At 38.6% G+C, this 25,986-nt stretch overlaps 1 long non-coding RNA gene across 1 annotated transcript in view; it reads left to right on the plus strand.

Moving 5' to 3' along the window:
• Nucleotides 1-25,625, plus strand: part of LOC311444363 — a 40,104-nt gene extending 14,479 nt beyond the window's left edge. Inside the window, exons 3-5 of the long non-coding RNA XR_014697847.1 lie at nucleotides 12,446-12,630; nucleotides 24,710-24,824; nucleotides 25,478-25,625. This is a non-coding gene — a long non-coding RNA (uncharacterized lncRNA). The remainder of the gene's footprint in view (nucleotides 1-12,445; nucleotides 12,631-24,709; nucleotides 24,825-25,477) is intronic.
• The last annotated feature ends 361 nt before the right edge of the window (nucleotides 25,626-25,986 follow it).

Genomic DNA, 25,986 nt, shown 5'->3' on the forward strand with positions numbered 1-25,986 from the left:
TTAACATCATTAGTGTGTTATTATTTGTGTTCCTATGGGCAGCAGAAGGCATGCTATTTTGGTCTTTACCCACGTGCCCTGTGTGACCAAGTGTCTGTTTTCATTTTTCTTCACACGAGAAGAGATTCCAGCTGAAAAACTGCTGACTGTTGGCTTTATGATTTCCCCCTAACATTACAGAAAAGCTGTGGTTATGTACACACTTTAATAGGCTGAAAGGAGGAACTTTTCTGTCAATGCGTGTCCAGTAGTGTTAGTGGCACAAATGCAGCTGTGAATACCCGAGACCTCATCTTTTGCACAAAGATAAAGGTAAAGTTTTTGGGGTGATGTGTGGCTTGGGGCCCTGCTGCAGGTTGTCTAACTGTCAAAAAAGGCAAAACAAAAAGTCAACTCACACAGTGTGTCAGGGCATGGCTGTTTATCTTACCCTTTCCTCAGCTGCGTGTCACCCTTCTCACAGTGGCAAGAAGCTGTTCTTAGTAAGTATAAGTAGTAAACATGATTTTTTTAGTACGTACTCTTCTATTCATCATGACTCTTTTGCTTGGGATAGGGCTGTGTAAGTTCACTTGCAGAATTTTTTTTTTCTCATCTCTTTATGCTGCCAACTGAGGGAGCTGCTGATGGCTGGAGGATTTCTGTCAGTGTTTGGGAGGGGAGTATCTCTACTTTTGCCCTGTATTAAGGATATTTGTGTAGCATCTTTCTCCATAACCTTTGCAGCCAGGGCCTACATGTTCATGAGAACTTTTTGCCAGCTGCCCAAAACAACAGCATCCTGATTCCTGTAATATCCTGGTGTGACTTTGATCTAATATCAGTTTCTCTTTGTGGTGTCCTTGTACATCTCACAATGATGGATATACAATTAATAGATGTTTTGACTTGTGAGATGGATGATTTTGCGGTGTTCTTGTACACAACCCATGTGCAGTTATCACGTGGCTCCACCCATGGAATATTGCCAGGGTTCTTCAGACTGCTTTGGTGCATGCTCCTTGAGACTTCACAGCAAAGCTAGGCTTAATAGCTAGCGCACGTCCTAAATACTTCCATGTCTTTTCTTGCTCACCTCTTGAAGTGCGATAGCATCAAGCCTTCTGATGAATCTCATTTGGAAGAACAAGCCTACTTTCAGTTAACACCTAGCATTTTTTCTAAGTGGTTTGCTTCTGAGGGTCGTAAATGTCTGTTAATACATTTCCAGAGATAATTTTTTTCCACTTGCAAAAGTATAGGTTAAGGAGATGAAGTTTGGTAATTTGATTTTGATGTAGATTAAGCCTTTAAATACATATTCAGGATCAGGGAATTGGTCTTTATGCAGTAGGTATCAAGAGCTAAATTCTTAATTTTTGTTTTAAGCTGGGAAATAGAATTGTTGTTTTGCCATTTCTAGACATAATTTCCTTTTAAACATCTCCACAGGCTTAAGTGAGACAACAGACATAAATCACTTTGTATATGTTGGCAATTTCCTTATTTTTGGAGGCAGTGCTTATACTGTGGATTGCTTGTATTTTCATTAAATATGTTATTATTATTATTATCATTATACTCACCCTGAATCCTTTTAGTGGCTCTGGATCGTCTTTTTCAGTCTCTGTTCTGTCAACAGCAAAAACCAAGCTGTTGCTCTGATCTTGTAGTGGAGTCCTTAATGCTGCTGTGCACCTGTCTGCAAGCTTTTATGTTGTGCTCCTCCTAATGAAGTCCAACGGCTGCCAAGGCAGTGGAGGAGGGAGAACAGTTCCATTTGACACCAGCATGTTGAACCATTTGTTCAAAACTACAACTCCTTTAATCGTGCATGCTGCATCTTAATAGAGAGCCTTGTTGAAGTTAATTATTTCTGTTGGCATACCCCAGCACTCAAGATGTTCTAGAGTGAATCACGATTGTACCTCTCCTAGATTTGATATAATTTATTAAAAGCTGCACTCATTTGAAGGTGAAATGTTGGCAACAACCTTTAATTTAAATCCTGGGAGGATTTTGTCAGTTCTATATGCTGTGTGGCAGGAAAAATTATACTTGGCAGGGGGAAGGGAAAAGGAAATAACTTGTCGTTGTCATAGGAAGCCTATCATTGGGAATAGGGAGACCTGGGATGAGAATCCATGCTGTCACCTATGGCTATATTGCCTGCCTTGAAAAGTTGGATAACTCAGAATTACTTAAATGGGTCTCAAATTCATAAAGAGCTCTGGAAAACTCTAGCAAAACCAGGTTTCTGCACAGCAGAGTAGCAAGTGAAAATTAAGTTATCTGAATGTAGTGAGATTCATACTGGAAAGGACAATTTATTAAATGGAGGAAACAGCATGCAGTCCTACAGATTAGTGGTGTATTTAAGATGTAGATTTTTATTGGATCTTATTATTCACAAAATGATCTGGAGGGGGAAAGATGGGAAAAACAAGGAAAAAAAAATCAGTGAAATGGTTCTAAACTTTATTTTACCTTGTCTGTAGCAATATATTTTGCCTGATTTTAACTTCAGAAAGTGGTGAACAGCCTGAGCTGAAACTTCATGTAAAAGCTGAACTGTAGCAGAGAATTTGTCCCCATGGTTGTCTGACAATTGAAAATGAAGTTTTATCAGCAAAAAATGTCAGTCAACCTTATCTTTACATGGCATTGCTAACTTCCCCTACACTAAAGACAGTTGTAGTTGGATTTCGTTCTCCAATTACCAAAAAAAAAAAAAAGTGCAAAGGGTTCTTGAGGAAGTGCTCCAAAATATAGAAAAGACCAACAAATTAAAAGGTTTGCAGCTTTGCACTTAGCTGGGCCCCAGCTGGCTTGAAGAAAGTCACGTTCCTCTTGACAAGACAGTCCAAAATGACAGTGTTACTGGGGATGCCATCTTCCCCTCATCCAAATAAAAACAATCAATTAATAATGAAAAAAAAAAAAAAAAGAAAAAAAGTGAAAGGCTAAAGTGCCAGAAAGGAAAGAGACGTGGTTTCATTTTTGCTTTCTTGTTCCCGTAAGATGCATCAACTGACATTTACACCATAACATACACTCCTAATAAGAGCATTAATAGCAGCAATACATCTTGTTGCATACAGTACCTATAAGTAGATGACATTCTTAGAGCTTCACAGTGAAATATAATGATTTAAAAGGCTATAGTTCCTACAAGATTAAAACAAGGGACAATTAAAAGTAATTCAATACACAAATAAAATCAGTGTGCCATTAAGGCAATCTTTCTGAAATAAATTAAAAAAAAACACAAGTATAATAATAATGATATATGAATCTATTTATTTTTGTAGCTCTTTGCAGATTTGCCACCCAAATCAGAGGTAATCATATGAAAATATATTATGTCAGCTCTAATCCAGTTTTCCAGTTAAACATGTAAACAAATGGAAAGGAGTTCCTGCTGCGGTGATGTATATGTCAGGGAGATGAATGTTAATTTTAAGTGTGATGCAATTTAAAACTCAGAGACTCCTTTAATTTCCATAGCCCTCGTTCTGCAACTGGTGAAGCAAGAGAGGGGAAGGGAGGGAGCAGATTTCCACCTGATTTTCTCCACGTGCTTAAAGATGAGGAGTCTCTGTTAACTGCTGCCAGGCCAGGAGCTGGGACTGCCCAAGCCACCGACATCCAGTGGTCCCAAAGAGGCAAATCAGCACCAGAACCCAAGCGAGTCCCCAGGTAGAAGCAGCTTCCCCAAGTAGTCTGCACTCTTGAGTATTTTTTCATGGAGAAGCCACCTCCCTGGATCCTTGCTGAATTCAGAGGACATGTTTAGATCTGCTGGTCTAAAAGCAAAAAAGCTGCAGAATTTTTTTATACAGAAAGTTAGGTTGGGTAGTCACTGTTACATCATTGTAAGGCTCAACAATTAGTCTGATGGCATTAATAAGAAGCACAAAGCTTGTAGCTTTTTAGCTTTCAGGCAAATAATTACTTTCCTTGTGCTGGAAGTTGATGATAACTGCAGGCGTGCTCTAGAATTATTTTTCTTTTCTTTTCTTTTTTTTTTTTTTTAAAAAAAAAGGAAAACTATTTTTAAAGGATTTTATTCATATAGGCCATGGAAATTAGCTTTGTCTTGAGCAGTCAGATTAACTGTTTTAAGATGATTTGTTTGCAATAAGTGCAAATACTCATTGTCCGTGTTTAATTGTATTTTAAGAGTATCACATTAGTAATTGACTCTGACATCTTGTCTAGATCGTCCTACTAATTCTCGGGCTTTCATTAGAAAAATAAAACTCAAGCTTGGCTGTCATCTCAGAACTCACAGAATGCTTGCAAATTAGCACTACAGGACTATCAGCTTGATAAATCAATATCTGCAAAGTATTTGTTTGTAAAACTCTGCATACTTTAAAAACAAACTAAAACGACAAACCACCTGGGCACTGGCTTTGTCCCTGTGGGTTGGTAATCTCTGTGTTTCCTTTAGTTTTATCTGCTTATGTTTGTGCAGGCTTCGCAGCAAGGAACAGAGGATGTGCTCTGGGTGCTCGGTCCAGGTGTGCTCCGTGCTACTCATGGGTTGTTTTTTGTTGGTTCCAGTCACCAAAACCAATTCCAGCAGAGAAGCAATACCAAGCACAGTTTCTGAGAAGTGCTAGGGGATTAAAATCTTGAAAAAAAATATTAAAGCAGCTGTTTTGTCATATTTTCTAGCTTCTTAATTACTAGGAACATTTGCAGTTGCACTCCATTACATTTTGTCTCCAAATTTCCCACATATAATTGTGCTGTTCCTGAATAAAAGTCAATGAAACTCAGTGGACTTAAAGTGCTTTTGGTCCCCACTTTGTTTTCCCCATCATGGAACAGCACCATTATCCCCCTGTCCTGCCACACTGTCAAAATATGTCTCCAAGTGAGGAAAGTACATCCAAACTTGGGAAGTGTCAATACTTCTTCCTTGCTTTTCTTCAGAGATGATGAATTTCCTGTGGAAATTACAAGTTCTTAACTGTTGCGTGGCAAGAGCTAAATGCAGGCAAGCAGCGAGTGTCGGTCTCCAAAAATAGCTGGCCCCGTGTCCTAACATATGTACGATCTGCTAGTGAGTGTAAACCACATTGCTGGGAAGCTGTGAGCTTTACTGGATTTGGGATACTCTAAAGTTAGATATAAATCAATTCAAGATCGTTACTAGTAGCAATATGGTAAGAGCAGAGCATAGTGTAGGCAAAATATTGGTGTTAATCCAGTTTTTGGGCTGCACTTTGTGGCCTGCCCCGAAGCCTGGTTGTTGTGGGTACTTTGCTGGATTTTTCAGTTTGTTACAGCTGCAAGAGGTGCAGGTGCTGTTCGTGTAACAGCATAGATGTGCTTTTATGCTCTAAGCATCCATGCTGTATTTTAAATGCTTTAGCTGTTGCATTTGAACTTAATGAGATGGGTACTGTGCATCTACCCAATGTCAATTGATCGCAGAAAGAGCATTCAGTCCAAGTTTAATTAGCATGTAACTGATAAGTCCAATTACTCTATAATGATTTGGAAATTACATGAACTACATATTTTGTGGTTGTGGCCTTATATAAAACACAAAAGTTGTAAGGAAATTTTAGCTATTTAATGAACACTTAAAAAAAAAAAAAAAAAAAAAGCCATTCTGGGTTTAATCAGATATCAATTAGTTGGAAAAGGGAAATCTTAAATTAACATGTATTAAGTGTTAATTGGCAGCAGCCTTCCCATTGAGTGAAGTGTAGTGTGGAAGCCCATTACCAGCACGGTGTGCAGCGTGGCACAGAATACAGTCCATACAATGCCTCTTATTGTGCCCAATTTGTGTAAGAAATTGAATTATTCCCTTATGCTGGGGGTGGATCTGATACATAATTAATTCTGGCTTGTTTTAAAAGATGCCTACATAATTAGCAATGCATGGAATATATTATCTCTGACATATTTTTAAAACCTTAGTAGTTACCCTTTGAAACTAGCCCTTGCTCTTTAATTAACAGATAACGTATTGCAATATTAAATTTGAGACGTTGCCATTTTGGCAGCACTTGAAGTGATGTTATTCATTATGGTTGCCATGGAGCACGCTTCTTTAATTTGTGATCATGTGTCCTTATTGATGGAAGAATATCTTGGGGACAGCACCCACAGTGTTACTTCAGAAATGCCGGTTTTTATATTTAACTACTTGCTTTGTAAATCAGAGTAATGTGGGCAGTGGGAGTATTTTTACTGTGTGTCTCTGGTGCTGCATGGTTATTTCCCCGTGAACTGTGCAAGAAATTTTTAAGTCACTCTGGTGCTGGAGGGGGAACCTTTGAGCAAGCATTGGAGGACTATCGGCCAGTGTTTAAATAAGTTAGCAGTGGGGGAAAATAAAAAATAAGGATGTGTAGGTTAGGTGTTTTCACTGAATTGGCATCCAAAGGAATATGTCTTTTTTTCCATTGAGCTCTGCAGGGATCCTAGCTAGGCTGGTCATTCAACTTAGATGTTAAATTGGCTAAAGTTAGGGGTTGTTAACAATGACAGCGTGTACTTGGAATTGGTTATGTATCAGTGAAACCTAGAAGAAAGACAGCCAAAGATGCATTTCCTTAAATAAGTTGATAGGAAACATGCACACACACACCATACAAACACACACAAAAAAAGGGGGTGGGGGTGGGGGGGAGGGCAGGAAGAAAATCATGATTGCTAAATTTTCTCATTAAAATAGAGAACAAAATATTTCTAGACAGGCTTTCATTTCCTTCTGCTAGATTTCTGTTAGCTTTTTAATGTGACATGTGACTCCTAGTGTTTCTGGCCCATCAAAATACTATTAAAATGCATCAATAAGATTATTCACTATTCATGGCAGAAGAAAAGTGGAAGTTTGCAGACTATTGTTTCTTTCTTTACTCACAGCCAGAGAGTTTTTTATTCTTTAGATATATCTGGGTACCAGATGGTAGATTGTTTTCAAAGTTGTCAAGCAGATTAACCAAAGTTAAGATCCTAAGTCCTTTTGGGGGCATGATGATCCTGCTTAGCAAAGATGCCAATGATCTCACCCAAAGTTGGGCATTTGGCACTTGAGAAAATAAAACAGGCTTGCAAGTCCAAATGTTAACTTGGGTTTAAATCTTTATTCTGAAAGAGAAATACTAGACTCTACTGTAACAAAGGAGGAGCCAAAATGATGTATCCTACGCCGAATATTCTCCTTGGTTGTTTTCTGTGACAGACTTCTGTTCTGGATTCCAGGAATACAAAGATTCTTTGCTTTCTGTATCTCCCAGCTTCCTAGAGAAGCAGCTTGCTCTTGTTATGTGGACACAGGGTGCCAATATCATTGGGTCCCAATCTAAGCCAGGTCCTCTAGGCATGGCAGGAATAAGAATAATCATGGAAGTAGGGGAAAGATGAATCAATTTGTCCAGAAGTGCAGAAGTACGAACGACAAACTGCTTTCACCCATTACCTTCACTGCAATTAGCACTGCAGATCTTGCCCCAGATTTTTTTGTAACTGTGTGACCACAGCTGTTGAATAGCAGTGAGCCCCTGTGGGTATTAGAGGTGCCTGGAAAGCTGGATAATTCCAGTTGGCTCAGTGACTGCTTTAACAGCAGAATCAGATGAAGTCAGCTGGTGATGGTAATGTTGTTCAGACGCGTTGCTGTCCTGCTGTCTAACCCTGGCCTTAATGGAGCAAGACTGCATGACTGGAAAATGCTGCTTAATGATTGTTGCAATACCCACTTTTGCTGATAATATTTTATAGTTATTCACAGAGCTGGCATAATAAAATCCACGGTGGACATTAGATCTACACAGCAAGGGATCTTCTCTTTTTTTTTTTTTTTTTTTTTTTTAATTGTATTATTATTTTTGTGCTGGTTTGATATTACAGAAAAGATAGCAGATAACATTATTTTGGGGGGTTTTGTTACTTTTGATTATTTTTTCTATTTCTCCAGCAAAATTTTCCAGAACAGTGAAGCAGAGTAAAAGCAAATGGAAATAAATTAAGGCCATATCAATTCTTTAAAAGTGGAAAAAAGCATAGATATGTTCTAAAGAATGCTTATATGGAACTTAAAAAAAAAAAAATAAAAAGGATTTGTGCTGTCATTTTGTGGAGTGTGTGGATTTGTGTTTGTACATGTGTTTGTGCTTTGTGCTCTAGCTCCAGATTTCATGGGTCTAGTTGATGTGAAAGAAGCAAGACTAGGAGTAACCAATCTGTTGGTACTTAAACATATTTGTGTTTTTGTTCTTTCTGAGCTCCTTTCCACAAGCCTTACCTCAGTGTGACAGTCCTAGAGGTTGAGTAAGAGACCTAGCTTCACCTGCCAGGGTGAAATTTGAGCTGTCTTGTTCTAAGTTCAGCATGCAGAGCTGGCTTTACTCTGACAAAGCCATGCTGCCTCAAGGCAATTCAGAAGCACCATTTCTCCACGTTTTTTTTTTTTTTTTTAAAAAGTGGTAAGAGATCTGTGAGCATGGCTTTAATGAGCTGCAAACATGGCACAATGATTCAATATGAGCCAGAAATTAGTCAGGCTGAGTAGCAAAATGACACTTTCTTTTAAAAACATCACAAAAGCATACTGTAATTTTGTATAATTACTGATCAATTGCCATTGATTTATGCCTCTCATTTACCATCAAAGGACCAACTAGAATTTAGCCTGGGCACCAGACAGCAACTGGATGCCTTTCTAATAGGATGTACTAAATAATTATTTAAAATGCACCTGGGTTTTAGGATCATGGAGACTTCTGTCATGGGAAATTGTAGTGTAAGAAAATGAAACTTTTTAAAGTCCTGAAAAGGAAAATGTTTTCTCCAATGAGCAAGACTTGTCAATTGCTAACACTGACTCATTCACTCTGTTGCAAGGGTACGGGCCCAGAACAGTCCCACCTGGTTTTGGTGCTTAGCTGGGGCGTCTCAGCTAAGACCCTAGCTATTGTAGGCTCTTTCACTTGCTAAAAATAGGGGAGGTGTCTTTGCTGGTGACTTAATGCATTATGAATGTGAATTTACTCATCCTGACTGCCATCACAGGAACGGACTTTTTCAGTCAAATTTCTTTTTTCTTTTTCTTTCTTTTTTTCTTTTTTTTTTCTTTTTTCTTATGAATGGTGGTTGATTCAACACTACCTGTGGTATAGTTTGTGTAGCAGTTGGGGTCCTGCTGTGAGGACAAGATGGGGATTCTGTCCAGTGCAGGCTCCTGAGCACCCCACAGCTGGTACCTGGGGCTGTGCCCTCAGCTGCCCAGCTGCTGCCACAGGCTCCGGCTGTAGCAGGACTGGGGAAGCCGTATAGATACAGCATATATTCCTTGTCCAAAATAAAAGCTATCTGGCACTGTTGAGGCCAAACTTGTCTACTGATTAGTGGATGAGTAATATGTTCAGAGCCTGACCTTTCAGTAGATTTGTGGAATCATTTAAATCAATATTGCTGTATGACAAATTATAATTTCTGTCATCTGACACAATGTTCTGGGAGGGAAATTGTTTTTCTAAGGAGTGTAAGATACAATATGGAAACAGCAAAAGTTTATTTTTCCTTTCCTTTTGCTCCTTTTGACAGTGAAAGGAGACCAAAACCTCAAAAGAAATGACAGTGTGAATCTTGACACACAACCTGTGGTTTGAAGTGCCATCTGGGTGTGCGTGTGTCTGAATGTGTGCAGGCAAATGAGATCTGTGTGTACCACTGCTCTCAAACAGTATGGGAAGAAAAAGCTTGCATGCACTTATTCTCCCTTCCAGCTGAGCTAGTGGATTTTTTTAATTGATTGGTACGAGGGCAAGAATTTAAATAAAAGAAAAAGCCAGCACTACCACAATATGTGCAATTGATTTATGGTTCTCTTATTGAGCAGAAAGTGGCAGGTTACCGGGCAGAGAAGGACTGTAAGAAGTAAAAAAATAAAAAGGGGTTAGAGAGAAGGGAGGAGAAAGGAGGTTAAAAAGAGCACTTGTAGAAGAGGAAGAGATACCACAGAGAATTGAGCTTGCAGGAAAAGGAAACATCAATCTAGGGAGAGCGAGGCATGACAAATAAAGAGATGGGACAAAAACCAGCTAGAGAACAGAACCACTTTTTCTCAATAGTCAAATCTTTAATCCCCTTCTACTTTCCCAGGCTGCTTGCTGTATGGGGCTGGCATTCTGCAACACTGCTTGTGGAGGATGCTCTCGCTTTAGCACCAGCTGGGTGCATAGGGCTGCTCAGATTGACCAGTTTTGGGTCCTTCCAGAGGTCCAGACCTGTGTTCCTGGCAAATCTTCCCTAGGGCGTGGAAATTTAAATGTCTGACAGTGATCAAGGAGACAAAGGGAGAAGCCTGGAATACTTCATGGTAAATGCATAGCAGGTTACAGTATAATTCAAATAGTCTAATAAAATACCCTGAAAATAAAAGCAACATTCTATGATAAATTTTTAGTCCTGTTGTCTAGATTCTCACCTTTGGAGAAACAACATTTGTGGGATATTTTTGCGGAAAGATGACAGAGGCCAAAGTTAAACCAAATGAACTTTCTTTCAAGGCGTATCGGAAGTTAGGGAGGCTGGGAAGGGTGATTCATCATTCAGAATTCTCAGAATAGATTTGCTAAATTTACAAATTCCATGTTAATTCTGATTCTCTTCTCCAGCCTTGACTGGCAACAGCTGTTTACTTTGTTCAGCTTTACTTTTGGTCTTCATAATTTTTTTTCCATTGAACTTACTTCTTTGTGGAAGTGTGCTGTGAGATCCTGAATTGGTTTTGAAAATGAAGACAGAAATGAGATCAGTCAATACAGTAGTGAGGCAAAGCAAGAGAATATTTTTTCCTTTGTTTCATTTTCACTGCACATTTCCTACAATTACTCTAGCAAAGATTGTAGGCATATTTCTAGAAAGATTGAAGTTTTGATGCTTGATGGATATTTGGGTGATGCAAACTTGCATTTCTTTGAGAAGCTGGTTCTTTGCACTCTCAGACACAAAGCCACAATGCACTGTGACCTGATTGGTCAATCAAGCAAAACAAATTGAATTTGAAGCAATTAATACTTGCTGCAATGTGCTTGGGAATATGCTAGCAACCAAGAACTATCTGCAGAGAAATAGTTCAATTAATTGTACTGACAAAGACAAAACTAATGAGATTAATTATTCTTTTTGTCCAGGTCTTATAATAAATATCAGTGATGAATGGATTTTATATTGACTGCTGCACTGCTGGCACCTTCATTGGTGTCTTTCCTGATCTACCAGCACTGAGTCTAGGTGCGATGCCTTGTGCATTGATACTGGAAAGCCTTTGCAAATTGCTGCTTTGTGAATGAGAGAGAGAAGGGAAAGATACCTGCAACATAGAGGTCTGCAAGGAAATCAACATCTGCAAATTGAGGCAGTTTTCCTCAGGTTTTACTGGACAAATTACACAGTCACTTGCTTTGAAAACAGATGTTATAAGCTACAAGGAGACAGGAAAAGGTTTAATGCCATTATATGAGTCCTGCTATCACCACAGAGAAGACAATAACTTTAACCATAATTTTTCTTTTGTGCTTAAACAGAAGGCTTTTGTCATTCTTGAATCAAGCATCTCCTTCAATAAGAAAATGAAAGCATAAAATGTGGCATTCTCACAGTATTTTTATCCTGGTTTGATGTGGAAGTTAGGGTACCATTTCCTGCTTTGGACTTCTATGTTTTAGAAGGAATGAGAATTAACTAGTGTCAAATGATTGGAGATTCAACAACCAGAACAATGGGAAGATCTGGGGTTGCTCAACCTCTAGAGAAAAGGGGTTGCACAGATAATTTTTTAATTTAAAATAATAATAATAATAATAATAGCAGGGGAAGATGTGTATCTGCTTGGGAGAGGAAAAGTTACCATGAAATTAAATAATATTGAGAAGTTTAAAAAATAATTTAGCTGCAAGGTTAATGAAACCTGGAAGGGATCATCTCTACCTTTGGATGATTCTAAGATTAATTTAGGCATGACCTTAAATCTAATCTACTCCTCTGTGGGACACAGGATGGGTGACATGACCTTTATCCCCATTGCTTTCATATCTGTGATTTGGGTACAAGTTGTGTGTGGGGAAAAAAAAAAAAAAAAAGCAGTGAGGATGTTTGTTTTCACCCACAGTATCTAAACGTTGAAAGTAATCTAAGCAACATGGCTTAAATAACTTAAAATTGGTATGAGAAAGCAAGAGGACTGGAGTTTGCGGGGGGAAGTAGGAGATAACTGCATTGCTTTGTACTCGTGCTTTGAATAGAGCTATCCCCATTTTAGCAATGCTTAGATGTCTAAAAAAAAAACCTATGTTAAAGCATCTCACCTGTAATGAGGAGAGGCAGGTGAGGACATTCATTTCTGTAGCAGGAACAGCAATAACCCATGACTTGAAATACAAAAACACAAGGATAGTTGGACTGACCATGCTTTCCCTGCTGCGTGTTACAGGCTCCTTCTCCGGTGACTTTGAAAAGTCTCTGTCAGTCACTCCATGGATCACCTCCATTCACTGAGTGCTTCTGATGTGCCACACCAATCTCAAGTGAATTTTCTCTTCTGCATCATTCTTTATTTTATTTTGGTAATGCATACCTTGACCATTTCGAGGAACTACTGAGAGCCTCTGGTTGCAGGTGGGTGTGTATGTATGCATGTAGATACATGTATATGTACATGGTGATGTATATGCACATGTGGGTGCATGTGAGATTTCTCAGGGATGTCTCCAGTGGTATTTGAGGGTGTCTCAGGAACTTTTCTTGCTTAGGCTGCAAGATAGTGACACAAAGCTGAATGGTGCCATAATGTACCCAAGTCAAGTCTTGAGACTCCATATTATCACAACCAGAACTAACTCCAGAGACCATTATATGCATTTATTATACAGTACTAAAGTATGAAAGACTCAATTAAAGTTTATTTGATATAAAATTAACACTCCTTTCTTCCTCTTCACTGTGCTGATTATGTTAAAACAGAACAATGAGGCAGCTGCAGTGGAACAGTATCAGAGAAATTTCTGTCAGCATTTACTATAGGCGAAATTATAAGGCTAGGTTTTCTCAGCCAGTTCAGTGAGCCAACTGGCTGCACATGTTGCAAATGCTTCTTTATACTATCATGAACTGCAAAAAGAATACATTGAATTTTTCCTCCTTTTTAAAAAGTAAGAGAATGGTGCAAACACAGGAAAAAATTACCATATTCAGCTCTTGCATTGTGCTTCTCCTCCACAGCTTTCCAGGGCTCTGATCCAGCAAAGCCCTTCAGTGCTTGTACAACTTTAAGCACCTACGCAGTCCCTTTGAAGTCGCTGTGACTCTTTTAAAAAGTGCAGTTAAACACATGCCTCACTTGAACTTTAGTTTGATTTGGATGTTGGAATTTTCCAAAGGGAAAAAATGTGTTTTACAATTAATGTGACGCATGTGATCTTAGTACACAGGGAAAGCAGGATGGGGATGATCATCTCTGAAAACCAGTCGATGACCGACCATCAATCACAGGGACTGCGTTTCTTTTACTTGCTTTATAGTAAAATAAAACTTCTGCAGACTGGGTTACTTTTTCAGGGTCCTTTAGCATAATTTCTCTAGAAGCTTTTTGGATCTACTCCTATTAAATTTTATAGATTTCTATTCCATGCAAGTGAAAAAATAATATTTCAAATGACAAGTCTATTGAAACCCTCATTTTTTTATCATAAGGATTTTTTTTTAAAGCATCCCTCAATCTATTTTTTCCTCTATGATGGAGTTGGAATAAGAATAGTAATTTGGCAATGTAAATTTGCATAGAAATATGCTGCCTAAGAACTCATTTATTACACCAGTTATAACTCAAGCAGATATGAAATGGCCTAAAGGTAAAACAGAGTTGATGGCAGAATAAAAATGTGCATGTAACTTTCTATGGGCTTAAGTTTGTTGACTTTGTGATTATTTTCATTTAATATGTCTCCAGATGGATATTAGCTTTTTTTTTTTTTTTTTCCTGGATGTTTACTTCTGGCTCACTTGTAACCAAATAGGAGGAGTATGTGCTCTGATTAACATTTGGTTTAATTTAACTGTAGACTTTCAATTCATTGCTGAAATAGAACTTTTCTTATATATTTTTTATGGTCATTTGTTTGTTTGTTTGTTTGTTTTCTGTTTTCCAATGGCTCAGAAGGGAGATTCATGCATGAAAAGTAATCACACATTGTAGGTAGCTACTGTAATTTTTCTTCCTTTGCAGTAGTGGATGTGTACTACTTTCTTTACATTCTGGTTCATTGAACATGATGTCAAAAGAATTCTATTCCCAATTCTGCTGTGTTTTTATTTTATTTATTTTTTTCTACATACATTACTTCTTGGCTTACAATTGACAAATCAAATTAACTGTAAATTTTACTCCAGGTGTGAGGGAAAAAAAAAAAAAGAAAAAGTAAATTAGGGTTTGTTAAGAGAGAACAGCAAAAGGTACTTCTTCCCAAGCTCACCCAACTGGCTCATACCATACTAAAATACATTGAAAAGTATGTGTGTTGTTCTTAGTGGGCTTGCTGAGCTTGTGCTTTCTAGGCAGAGTGGAGACAGGAGCAGTCTTTATTTAAAATAAATAAATAAATTCCCCTTTGATGTAATCAAACTTTGAGATAAGGTTCTAAATGCTGAAATGCTGAAGCCACTTTAAAGTTGATTATGTACATCTCACAACATCCAGTAGCAGTAGAGTCAGATAATGCACAGTTTCAGCAAAGTCTTGTTATCTTTCATTTCTTAAAGACTCACCAGGGTATAAAATCCAAGTTTTAAGCTGAAAGTGAAGCTGAAATGTCATATGATATCATGATATCACAGCGGTTTATTGGGCAATCACTATTTTTCTCGTCTCTTACTCTGTTAATGACAAATGAAAAAAAAAAAAAGAAAAAGAAAAAGAAAAAGAAGCCAAAATAGCTTATGTTTCTATACTGCAGACAATAATGACCATCACATGGGTTATTACAATCATCATAGACTTGTATTTTTCAGCTGAAATAGTTTAATGTTATTTTTTATTACTGACTACTGTGGTTCGCTGCTTTAGAAATTAGCTCTGTAATTTTAAATATCTCTTTCTCCCATGTATTATGGCCATATAAATAAGGGTAATATTTTTCTCCCATTGCTTTTGTTTAGTTTTCTGACTCCTTCCATATTGATTTGTCTCAGTGCTCTGTGAAATTGATTACATTTGTTTCTTTAGAAACGAGGCTTCTGGAATTCTGCATTATATTTACCACTCAGGAAAAAAAAAAAAAAAAAAAAAAAAAAAAAAAAAAAAAAGACAACAGAGAAATGGGTTTATTTTAGAAATGAAACAAAAGCCTCATTTGGATGAGAGTTAATTTAATGAAAGTATTTAATCTTCCCCTCCTCCTTATCCAGAAGCAAGAAGTTATGGTACTTTTTTATTTTAAGATTTCCTTGCCATGTTTATTCTGAGCCATTTTCAGTTTACTGGCAGAAATGAATTTTTATTCTGTTAGGCCTGCTGAGATTACCCTGCTCTGTGACAAGGAGCTGTAGTCTTTTTTCTGGTTTAAGCATCATCAACAGACTGAACTAAAAGACTCTTTATAGTATATTCACTTAAATTCAGTACTATTTGTCACATGCATTCCTGCTCCTTTTTGCATGAGCAGAAGAAACGGATGGGAAGATGGCAGTCACATTTGTTCACGTTTTATCAGATTAATGCAGAGGATTTCATTCATCCCCTGACCTGTCCCCTGTCCCCAGCCTACATAAGGTTGTAGTGCAGCATCCTTGCCAGCAAGCAAACCTCTTCCTGTCAGCTCAGTAACGAGATGTGGCTCTGCAGGCTACGCTCAGCAAAACTACAGCTGGGTCGCTCTGTCTGTTTTCATGGCAGTCCACCACTGGGAAAGCTGAACTTGATGGGAAGGTGAGGCTGGCATCCTGCCCCGAGGCTGGGGTGAGCTCCATGAGCTCAGATTGAGGTGGGGAAGAGCAAAACAACTTGGCTCTGTGCTGCTGCTGGGGGAGCTCCCTGAGATGGAGCAGCCTCTGCTGTTTGCAGATAAAACTCTGTCTTGTTGGTTGTCTAATGTCAGCCTAGTGCCTTTTTTTGGAGACAAACAGACCCATCCTGACCTCACTTGAGAGCTGCAATGTATTGCAGACAAGCAGGTGCCTAATCCTTGCGACAGGAGGCAAGGCAGCTGCATCCCAGCTGTGTGGAAACCTTCCGTTGTTATAGGGACTGGGATGTGGGTATTTTCTGTCCTTTCTGGCCTACTGAAGGTGGAAAAGGAAACTAAACCACCCCTTGACACAAAATGTATCTTTTAGTGAAATTAAGAAATTCCCCCAAAGAAAAATGACCACAAGTCAGGCTATTCTTCCTCTTTCTCCCACTTCCTGCCAAGGTTTTATAGCGATTATCGAACAAAGTCCATGTCACAACAGATTAATCTCTTAAATGATTTTCCCTAGAGAAGGCAAAGCCCATGGGCGTGAGTGCAGTCAACACGATGTTACAACAGCCTGCTCCTGGGTGGCTGCTAGGAGAGGATTAGAAATGGGGGCTGCTTTGTAAGCACTTTGTCCCAGGGGACAGCTTTTCAGGGACCACTGAAAGAAGTGAGGGGACGAGGAGTCAGGGAGCCAAGGGAGAGAAGATGTAGCAAGTGTTGTTGTGGTGAGAGGGTGCTAGATGGCACAGTTTGAGACCTTGGTTCAGAGAGCTGAGAATACAGTATCTACTGTGCAGGCCAGCATAGCAGCAAAGGCAAGAACTGAACAGAGACGGATGAAAATGTGGAGTGATCTGCTTGTGTCAGAGATTGATAATGTGCTTGATCAGGCAGGGGTTATCAGTCAATTCTTGTTGAATTTCCATCTGCTAGACTGCATTTCAACTAGGGATGGGATCTAGAAGTAGTTTTAAACACCTTGAAATATCTTAACTCTCTCTGCTCCATTGCTTAGAGTCAGGCTCCAGTTACAGACCAAGGGTGTTAGGAGAAATATCACAGACCTTGTCAGCTAGTCACAGCTACCAAAATCTGCATGGCGTTAAGGACTGCCTCACACTCACTTTGTGGTCCTTGTGACTTCCACTCTGGCCTGTTTCAGATGAAAAATAAAAGTCCCAAAACACCTGGTTAAAGGAAACACTAATCTGATTGTAGGGAGAATTTTTGTAGATTTTTTCCTAATGAGCAAATTATGCCATTTGGAGTATTCCAAAAAGGCATAGTTAAAAGGGAACCTCTTGATGTCAAACAATTATTTTGGTCAGTGCTTCAGGATGTTTTAAAATGTGCATTGATGAATATAAACAAATCATCAGGGATTTGTTATTTTTTTTTCAGTGAAATGCTATTGACAGGAGAAACCAGAAAGCATATCTTCTCAAATCATTACTATCTCAAGATGTAAATCATTAATGATACCATGTATGCCAACCCTGTATATTATTTAGACAGCTATAATAGTTCTGATGTTCCAATGAAAGCACGCTCTGAACAGAAGTCACCGCATTCTTCACTGCATGCTTAATCAGAACAGTCAGTCTGTGAATATTGAGAAGGATTTTTAAACCCCAAAACCTGCAGTTTATGGCAAATTATAATGTTTGACAGGGTGAAAACATGCTCCTCTTCAAGTCACTGTCTTCAGATGAACTAGACCTTCAGAATATCCTTATAAATTAGGAAAATTTCATAAATGCTGTTTTACAGTGGAGGAAACTTGTATGCAGACAGTACATGGCTGTCTCAAGGTCATGGCAGATTTCCTCTCATTTACTCCTCTCCCAAGCTCTAGGTCACAGTAACATAATCGTGTTTGCACCATCTCTTCCCTGCTGCAATTTGAAGATAGGGGGACTGCTGCTGGTGGAACCTCCTTCTTCTTCAAGCGGGAGCCAGAGCTAGACTTAGCCTTGGCCTTGCATTTTGTAAGAGGGAGAAGATCACTGGAACCACCTCAGAATAAATCAATCCAGTCTTACATTCATGAAATGAGAGTCTATCCAACAGAGACAGAAAGAGCATCAAGCAGCCCATCGTTACTTCTAGGCACTCTCTTTGCAGCTCCCTCCTGTGCTAAGACTGGAGTCACAAGGTCCAGAGAGGTTGGTGGTCCCATTGCTGAGGGATACAGCACTGGGAGTGTGCAATTCAAGGACTCTTTTGCCCACCAGCATGGACTTACTTAGCATGCAGAAGATTTGCAATCTGATTACTCATTTGTTTGATCTCATGGTAGCAGTATGTTTTGTATACCTATATGAATTCTGTGGTTCAGATAGTCTTCTTCCAAGGTTGCTTCTCTCTCGGCTGTTTACTAAAGTACTTAAGTCCTTCAGCATCATCACATGAGGGACTTCATCAGTGAAGCAGAAATTACAAACACAGCAAACTAAATTTTATATTCCCAATCCTTAAATAGCTTTACTGAGGAAGAGTGAAGGGGCTGTGCATCCTTTTTGTTTCCCTTCCCCCTCCAAAATAATCTCTAGTTTCATGTATCTCAGGTCTTTCTAGATATTCTTCTCTCACGTGCTTTGAAATCATCTCATCTCACGTGCTTTGAAACCCCGTATTTCTAGAAATGCTATCTCCTGCCACCCTCAATCTGATTTCTGGAAATGAGTCAGTCTCAAATTAATCTTCTGGATGGAAAGCTGGCCCTTCCCGCCTGGCTTGATGGGTGACTCATGTCTTTGCTTCTCTCTCCACCCCAAACATGGCAGCCTGAGTCACTGTCCTTCATCACATCTATCATATCCCCTGCTTACTGAGTTGGAAACTCTTTGCTGATGTGTGCATCTAAGCTCCCGAGCTGTCCGAGTGCACTGACGTGACCCGCGGGCTCCTACGACCCCATTGCCCTCCATCTCCATCACTCTGCCGCCACAGTCAGGGACAAGCTCTCTTTCGACATCTTCCTGGAAAGGACTCGTGTGGTGATGGGAATTACAGAGTAAGTCCTGTCTCAGCGTTTGGTTCTTTGATCGCTTCTGGACATTAGCATTGGAGCTAATCACCTAGTTAATTAAACTGTCTCAAATATAAGCCAATACTGGGCCTTGGCCCAGACCTTTTATTTACATTTCTGACCAGCCTCAATTCTTCATTTGGCAATATATCAAAATGTACAGATGGATCAAAATAGTTCATCATTTCCCAGTCAAATATGATTCTTTGCAAATAGTAACCCAGACTGTCACAGCTGGTATACACAGGACTTGAATTATACATATGCAAACTGGGAGCACTTCGAAGACGCAGTCAGCCAGAACAGACACCGTGCCTCCCAGAGTGCTTCCCCACTTGCATCCTACTTGCAGGTCCAAAAAAGCTCCCTGTGGAACTGGATGGGACAACTGGCATCCTGCAACCAGGCTGCATCGACCTTGTACAGAGCTCAGCCAGTGTAGCCCATTACTGTCAGAGAGCTGCTCACTACCAGCTTGTAGGTACCGTACGCTTAGAGGAATTGTCTGACATTCAGATATTCAAATATATATATTACAGAAGACTTTGGTCTTCAGCAAGCAGAAAGCATCTAATTTAGTCAGATAAATTATTCATTGTAAATAATTTGTTCAGCTCCACTACCTAGCAACAAAAGGATTCATTTTTCCTTCCTTCCATGCATATAGGATTTTTCTGTCAACAGTAATGGGGGAATACACAGAACAAGTACATTAATATTGGTGATTTTTTTTTGTTTGTTTGTTTTTGTTTTCTCCCCCCTACCTACATGTTCTTTAGAAACAGGTATAATGTAGAAGTGTATATCTATTGTTGTTAGTTTCCAACCCAGGGAGCTCTACAGAGAAATCTCTTCTGGGCACATACCGTGGCATGCATTCCAACAAGAATGCATTTTGCAGTCCAGTAAGTATTAGAAATGATGTTTTTTTTTTTATTATTATTATTTTTCTTTTTGCTTATAGTATTTTTATGTAAGTGACTTTTTTAGCTTTATGAACTTCTTTCTCTATTTCCGCTAGTTAAGAACATAACAAAATGTAAGAACTATGGACTGAAAGTCCAACTAGTCAAGTAGACTGTTGAACAGCAAGGGACTCTACTCTTTTGAGTAGAGAAGCATGACAAGCACAGAGTAGTGCTTCTTTCAGCTTCCAGAAATTTATAACTTGGGATCACTATGAGCTAGGAGGGTGTCTTTCCTTTTAGTAATCTCTGGATATTTCTTCCATAAGTGAATAATTTATTTGTGTGTGTGTGAATTCATCTATGGTTATGGTACCAAAAGCAAAAGTAATATTCTTTGTTCATCCAGTTTAACATGTTGTCAGTCTTATTTTCCCTTTAAACCTCTTCTGATGCACTTGCAGAATTTCCAAGAAAAGAAGCGTATAGTCCATGCCATCCTTTCTCAATCAGAGCATTTGAAAATGAACTTGTGATTTAAAGGTGATAATGTAGCAAATTCTGAGGCCCATCAATTTACCTGTATTGCTTTTCTCTCTGTTGGTATCTGCTTATCTCAGTGACCATTCTGTGTCTTGAGGTAGAAAAGCATTTTGTCCTGCAAATCAGTACTTATACCTTTGCTTGAAATTTTTGCATTGTATATTCCTCTGCTGAAATTACCTTTTTCTTTTTTTCTGTTTCCTTATTCTTACCATCTGTTTTACTATTCTTCTGGCAGTCCCATCCCAAAGGTGGTGATGACTTCAGAAGAGAAGTTGATAAACAATACCACATTTAGGCTGTGTAAACAGTGTTGATCTTTGGTCTTTTCTTTCTTCTGTGCAGCCTTCTAACTAGGCAAGCAGAGAAGAAAAGATGATGTTCATCTACCTCAGGCTACTACTTCCTTATTGAAAGCTTTGCTACAAAGGTTATTCAGAAGGGGAGAGAAGGGAATCTATATTTGTAAGTAAAAATATTCTACTCTATCAGTAGTAGAAGATGTTCATCAAGGTTGAATAGGAGAAAAGTTATCAAGAGATAGGTAACTTCTTATGCGCTACAAAACATCCCATGATATTTGCAAATAATTTTTCTATGGGAAGAAATAAATGCTGGGGATTTGAGTTTGGAAGTTTTAAGTTTGGCCAGTTTGGAAGCTGTAACTTGTTAAGACCTGATAATTTTTAATTTAATTTTTATTTTTTTTTTAAGTCCTGAAGTATAGTATTCCCCAAAATGATGCTGTGGCAGCCAATTCTTCATTATGTTATGATGCATATATGCTCAGACACTCATTCAGCTGTAATTTCCTGTAGTGCCCGCACTGAAATAATGTCAAAGCATTTACTTTCTCAAACAAGTAGAAATCATGCCAAAAAAAAATAAAAAATAAAACCAAAATTTGTTTTCTGAGCTATTTAGCCACTTCTGCAGGAAGAAGTGTAATCCAAGAAGCAAGGTTGCAAACTGTTTTCTCCATGTGGCTGGCAAACACAACAAATGATGCTTTTAAAAGGGGTGAAGAATAACAGAATAAGAGACACAGCTTAGATTGCAAAAATACTTCGTGATCTCAGCCTGGTCTGGTATGTGTAATGGTATTGTCTGGTACTTCAAGACCTGGAAAGTTTATATTAATGCTCAAAGTGTTTTTATTGAAACAACACAAAATAGCAAAATCCCTACTATACCTTTCAAAAGAGAAGATAACTACTGTTTTCTTCATTTAAGGCACATTTTCATGGCAATAGAAGCTATTAGTTTGTTTTAATGCTGCAGAAGACATAAAAGGAGGAAATCTTTGCCCTGAAGAATTGAAAAGAAAATGGATATGAGAAAGGAAGTCAGAAGGGCAAGCAGCGTTAGCTCTATTTTATAGACAGGAAATGGCAAAGAATGATTGTTTTTGTCAAGCCTTTCTAGAGAAAAATAATGATACCAACTGTGCATCAATGTAACTATCTCTATCACCAGAGACAGAGAGAGAAAGATGAGGATATTAGATTCAGGAAATGTGTAACCAAAACAACATTGAAATAAAGAAGAATCTTTGAATCAATTCAGAGGAAGCTGGTTCACTTTCTAGTGATTTCATCAGTGAGTGGGGATGAGGATTTTACCTGTCGTGGACTTCTGTCTCCAATTGATATTCTGTTATCCTTTTTGCATTTCAGCATCCTTAAATTTGGTCCCACAGAGAGCATTGCTTCCTTATGAATCCATGCAGCTCCCAGTGCCCACAGTGTCTTAAAACTATTGCAGTATCCATATGGAATAGTAATAATATATTAGGTGTTCAAAATGATACAGTTGATTTGAAGAGTATCTTGAAGCTGAATTAATGCCAATCTGGTGGCTCAATTCTTTTCAACCCAAATTTTCCTCAACTGGCTACTTGCTGCATTCTGCTATGGAAACATCTTTGTTGGAGTTGTCACTGCCTTTTGTCTTGCAAGTCATTCTCTGTGTGTGGCAATAGCAGGGGTTCTTCATATCTAAATTTCATTTTCTCATGTGGCTTTTATGAGCCTCAGTTCAAACTCTGCCCAGATGGTTCCTCCATGTCAGAATCCATCAGGCATTTTCTTTTCCATCAGTCATGAACAGGATCTGGGGATTTGGGCACATGGTCCTGTCAGAACAAAAGCAAATGCCAAGCAAAGAAATCTGTCTTTTTTTCTTCAATGTTTTTCATCTTTCCTTTCCTTTCCTTTCCTTTCCTTTCCTTTCCTTTCCTTTCCTTTCCTTTCCTTTCCTTTCCTTTCCTTTCCTTTCCTTTCCTTTCCTTTCCTTTCCTTTCCTTTCCTTTCCTTTCCTTTCCTTTCCTTTCCTTTCCTTTCCTTTCCTTTCCTTTCCTTTCCTTTCCTTTCCTTTCCGTGGGGATAGGGATATATCTGCTGGTATTGGTTTCACAGGATGCTCATGTGGGTGTCTCAGAAGTGACCATACATTTAAAACTTTTCTTTAAAATAACTGGAATCCATTAAAAGCTCCCATTTGTATTCAGGGCATTTCAGCTCTGAGCAGCATGAAAGGAAGAGATCAATAATCACATTGCAAGACCCAACTTCTTGCTCTGCTGGGCTAACACAAGCTAGTTCAGCTCCAATACTGAATCGAGTCCTCCCTATTTTGTCCTTCAAATGTAGTAGCCCGCCTTCTTCCCCTTTACCTTACAATCCTCTAGGGCTCTTTCCCAATTCAACTATAACTTTTTGTTTTGTTTTGTTTTTACCTATTTTCAGTTTATTCCCATATCTATTTTTCTCCTCTTTGATCTGCCATTTGGCTAGTACTACTGAAGGGCTCCATGTTCACATCTCTGCATAGCCTTTACTTTAATGCCATTCTCACTCATCGCTGACTGCAAACTTACTCCACTGCTTCGGCAACTCGTTTATATCAGGAAGGAAATCTTTGTTTAACTGGCAAGTGTATATTATGAAGAGAAATATGGTAGGAGACATACAGTGACATGTCGTGAGCTAGCAGTATGACATGACTAGCTATTGATTCCTAAGTTAAAATTGTAAAAATCATACCTAGAGGGTCTCCTTTTATTTTTTGGTATTCTTCAATGTTTTCTCAACTCAAGTAATTTCTTACACAAGATTTATTATCATTAATGCAGTTCTCCCTCCTATTCTGCTCTGCCTTTTATCTGTCTTTGGGCTTTTATATCACTTCCAAGTCTCAATGGTTTTCTAAAAATATTTAAAATGCATTTCAGGTTTTGTTGTGTTTTTTTTTTTTTTTTTTTTTTTTAAAAGCTAGTAAACTTTCCCCAAAATTAGATCTTGGCATTACTGATGCCTCTTCCAGCAACAAAGCAATAGTCAATGGTACCTCTTTTTCATTAATGCTCTAAGATGGGAGAACTAGAGGGGACAGGTGCATAGTCAAAAAAAAAAAAAGGAAAAAAAAAATCGAGCTGCCTTTGAACAAAGGGGATATGTTGTTGGAGGATGGAGGGAGAGAGAAAATCTGAGTGTGGAATCAGTGCCAGAAAATGATGAATGCAGCAAAAGAATTAAGTAACCGAAGTGAGATGCCTTTCAGCATGACCATGTGCCAAGTCAGGGAGAAGGAACACTAGGATGTGTTGATGTTTGATTCACTGCTGGTTTTGTGTCATGCTGAATCTGGCAGCCATGCAGTGTCTGCTGTGTGTCACAAAACTCCTGTGGTGAGAAACCACATGAAAAAAATTATAAAGGGGAAAAACATTGGCACAAGAATTTCAGGCTGTCAGTCCCTGAAATGAAAGCTTGCTTTAGGTATACTAGCAAATCCCTCTAGTCTACACTTTCTTTCACCTTATTTGTGACTGGGTCTCATTTTCTACTGATTCCAACTGCACAGGCATAAAATAGGCTTTGAATGCTGCTATGTGAACAGGAAAGTTCTGTTTTTGCGGCATACCATGCTTAAATGGCTCTAGCTTTATGTGTGTGTTACTTAACAAATAAAGCTTAGGCCAAAAGATGCTACGAAATATTTGTTAAAGCTTGGAGCATCATTTTGCAGAGCCAGGTTTCTGTCAGGACTGGAGTCTCAAGGTCTGGGTATCGAAATCATTAGATCTTGATGCCTGCCTGAGTTTTGAGTCTGAAACAGTAATTTGGAGTTTGGAGCTGCCTTTGTTCATGTGAACTGTCTAAGTTCCAGGGTGAAACACTGAATGGCAGCATTAGTAGCTGTTACACTGTTCTCAGAAATAACCACCAAGATGTGCCGACTTTTCAATCTTTTTCTAATTGCAGGAGTGCTAAGGGATGCAGGGAATAACTGGGACATAATTTGAAAATTTATAAGGCACCCAGAGAGAAGCTGTCACCCCTTTCTATTTGGAACAGACCAAACCCTGGAGAACGTAATGTAGAAAATAATTTTTTTCCACTTTTTGTTTTCCTTCTTTCACTTGTGCAATTTTGGGTTGGCTTAACGTGCAGGAACCAAAATGCTGGTACAGGAGAAGCATTGTTGTAATGCAGTTTGAAGGCTAAACATCAAGATGTCTTTGAAACAACAGAAGGGGGTAGGGGAGAATTTATTTTTCTGAGGTTTCTGAACCAGGTTTTATCTTCCAGCACAAAAGTAAATGGAATTCACATCCAGACTTCCCTTGGTTTGTTCTCCAGCTAAGCGCTGATCCTTTCAAGTTTTAGTCATGTCTTATTCTTCAGCAATCTTCAAATTTGACATTGAATCTTAATCCACAAAAGGAAAAAACTTGAATGCTTCAGGTATTTTTCAAGATTGATAGTAATATTAGGAGGTAGCCAGAATTTCGCATTGTTCTTCTTATCACCCTCTTGAACATCCAAAAGCAGAGATTTGAGTTTTGTGAGTAATTACCAGAGTGTTCTAGGGTAAAATTTTCATCAGCTAAAATAAGGCTTTTATTTCTTTGTAGTGAAATGGGAAATTCACTTGCTCTTAGCAAAGCGAACATATGTTTATCCCATGTGAAAATCTGCCATTAGCGCCTACAAGCTTCTAGTTTACACAACATCTATTTTCTTTTGCAGTGGGTAATGAAAGACATGTCAGAGTCACCCGGGCTCTTCTGTAGTCTCACAGACCATTGTTCCAGGACCTGGGAGCAAAGGCCATGGCATCCATTCCTCTTGACAGATTCCCAATGTTGTGCACAAAAATTAAACATCATCATATATATATTTAAAAATTGGCTTTAAAACCCCTTCAAGAAGCCAAAAATAATACAGAAAAGGAGAACTTTATTTTTATTTCTGTCTGTTTATTCAATGTCTCATGATAAGAAGAGGAAAATCTTCTGTTGGATTCTGCAGCAATGTTTTGGCCAACAGTGTTAATTGTTTTCTTTAATTTTAATGGAACACACTGCCTTGGGCTGAAGCTAAATCTCTCTAAGCCACACAAGTGAAGATTAACTTATTGTCCTTCCTCTTTTGCAAAACTGTTAGAAAAATATCACTTCACTTTTTCTTTTCCTCCTTAAAATGTTGTACACCTCCCTGCTCAGCATCCTTCTCAGTTCTTAGCTAGAGAGACACAT

Source organism: Aythya ferina (assembly GCF_964211825.1).
Source record: "Aythya ferina genome assembly, chromosome: 14".
NCBI lineage: Eukaryota > Metazoa > Chordata > Aves > Anseriformes > Anatidae > Aythya > Aythya ferina.